We start from the raw sequence: 3080 nt of genomic DNA, 5'->3' as shown, positions 1-3080 counted from the left end.
TTTGAAGCCCGAGGTGCAGAAAACTCGTATGCTTCGGTTGTCATCCACCAGGGATTGCATTATGTTCCGGCCCCCCTCTTTCCAGCCCATACCTTTCCAGTCCTTTTTTTAATGGTCCCGGTAATGCGTCTGAATGGGCCGGAAAGGTAATGAAAGAAAATTCAAAAAGAAGGGAACCAAAAACTCATCGAAAGAAAAACAAATCTTATCTGAAGAGACAATGCTGACAAATACTTTTATTTGAGCCAAGAGCCAAACCAAAAACTCATAAAAAGAAAAAGTAAATCTAATTTGAAGAGACATCAATTTCTGAATCTTCTACAATTTGAAAGCGATTGCCGGCCTTATTGTAGTTATCGTATAAGGTGGCAACTTTTTCCAGCAATAACTTTGATGGGAGGTCATCATTGGTGTACGGTCCCATAATACAACAAGAGCATCCTGTAATTCTTGGCAAGCCTTGTTTCTTGTTCTGAGGTTTTCGCCTTGATCCATAGGTTTTGGCTGCAGGCTAATAAGAGTCGCCTCGTAGTGGAGATGATCGAAGATTGGAATAAGTTGAAAGCACCGTGGGTCGTTCCAAGCGCATTCACCTAATCATAACCGCGCCGCGATCTCTCGGATTTTTTTTTAAATTTTGTGTGTGTGTAAAAGAGCACCATCCGATATGGTCACTCCAAGTTTTTTTTTATTAATTAGGAAAAAATTTATGGAATTTTGAAAATCGGTTTTTTCAGTTTCCATTAACTTTTTTAATTTTGCGCGTTTTTCCTTTTTACAAATGAAGGCTTCTCATTACAATTTAATTTTTTTACATATTGTTATTTTATAGAGCAGTACACATTTTAATTAGAATAAAATAATATTAATGATCTGGTGTTGACAAAAATGTTTTTTTCGAACACACCTTCTGGAATAAATTTTTTTTTCTTCAAAATACGATAGATAACATTCCAAACTACAAGTGATATTAATTTTGCCGGGGTTATATTTCCCATTCTTTGTATGAATTGATTCAAAGTCAACCCGCTTTTGAATCAATTCCTACATTTCAGGGACCATTTCAAGTCGTTTCCCCACCCCTTCAAATCCAAAACCGACCTTTTCAAAAACCGTCCCAGCTCCTCCCCTCTAGTCTTTGTTTGAAATCCCCTGCGGTGGTTTTTCTCGACAGGAGGAAACGGTGATTTCTTATTAGAACGATTTGAAGATTGACTGTGGAATGGGTCCCATTCCACAGGCAATCTTGATGATCGTGACATCAGAAAAACAAAAAAGACGGGGCAGGTGGTTGGCATTGGCCACAACTTCGGAATTGTCCAATATGTTTTTTTGACTTCATTGGTGCTCCATATTCGTCGCACGCATCACAAAATTCGGACCCCATTTTGACATTTGAAACTGATCCGAGATGCCCAGGATTTTGACAGTGAACGGCGTTTGGTTCATGAAAAAATACAATTTTCTCAAGAACACCACTTGACGTATTTGAATGGCCACTTTTCATGACAGGCAAGGAATGTAGTATAACGCTTTCTCCTTACACTAGAACATTAAAAAAAATTTAAAATTTGATCAAAGACGTGGTCACTTGCAAACATGTCAATCCGTGAGATTTCTGCAAATTAGGATTTCGAAACGATACGAGTACAATAACCGATTTCAATAAGACATTACAGAGAAACGTGGTTGGATCCTAGTTTGCTTGTCTCGTACAGCTCTGGTTCCACCGGGTGCATTATCACTCAATGCAATGATCTACTTCACCAATCCGGAAATATACTCAAGGGTGTTGCTGGATAAATCGGGACTAGTTGACAACTACGATCGTCAATTTCCCCAATCCCCGATTTGTCACGTGAAACTATTTTACTGGTTTTATATTGTGACTTGGTGAATTTACAGGACGAATAACACACTCACATGTTTTAAAGTATCAACTAATCATGTTTGTTATGATATATAATAATAATGGTAATAACACGGTCGATGTAATCAAGTCAGCCGCCAATCAAAGCCGATTAGCGATTAACCGTTTGATTTTCAAAGAGGGACGCGGAAGCGAGTGATGTTATGATGCCGCTTATCAGATGAATCCAAGTTGCCAGACATTGCGAAGGCTTTTTAAGGGAGGGGGGCTTTAATATTTGTAAGCATATATAGAGAGAGACACTTACATATAGGAGGTAAGAGGAAACTAGACTTTAACTGATAATCCTAACTAAAAGCGCATCAGACAACATCAAGACGGTCAGCAGTTAAAGCTCAAATATTCCAGAGTCTGAGAAGAGAAATAAAGAATTATGTTTAGAATTCTGCTATATGTTTTTCTAGAAAATATTATTCTTACGCTAAGTAACTTAGAGTTACTACAGGCTACTTAATAATCTTGTTATGCTTGTTTTATGTGCGCTAAATTACCTGATGTGAAACTGTGATCCATGTTGATTCCTAGATGTTAGGCTGGAAATTTGCATTCTTGTTTTTCTTTTCAGGAAAAACATCTAAACATTGTGGGTCCAGCAGTTTTTGTGTGTATGCGTGGCTGATACTGAATGTATCAGTTCACTTCGTCAGGTACTTGTTCTTGACAGGATTCTTCATGAGAATGGATGACTTAAACAATCACAATGTACTTGGAGAGCTTCAACCTGTTTTTGTTTGAATTTGAGCAAAGTGATGAGGGATCTTTGGCCAATTAACGATACAGCACAAAATGTAGCAATCACTTTTGTTCAGCATGGAAGGATTAAACATCCAACGCAGGCAAAACCATCCATTCTTCATTCCTTGCATTGGTTGACTCTGGGAATTCTAGGACACTTCGTGGACTTGCGTTGATTGCTTTTTTTGAACCACATGAAGGAGGCGGGAGCGGGACACCCGTGGGTAACCTACGATTGTTGATTGATCGAGCAATATCGAGAAACCAAACCTAACCGAAACCAAACTCCATGATTACGTGAACGGAATTATTTGCCAAATGATCACTGTAATCTAACAATTCAATGGCTAAAACGTTTATGAAACTGACAGACGCTGCCGAGTTGTAGCCTCACAGTCTGTGTGACTGTGACGTG

Source organism: Daphnia pulicaria, chromosome 2, assembly GCF_021234035.1.
Source record: "Daphnia pulicaria isolate SC F1-1A chromosome 2, SC_F0-13Bv2, whole genome shotgun sequence".
Lineage (NCBI taxonomy): Eukaryota > Metazoa > Arthropoda > Branchiopoda > Diplostraca > Daphniidae > Daphnia > Daphnia pulicaria.
Note: the sequence above shows the minus strand (reverse complement) of the source record.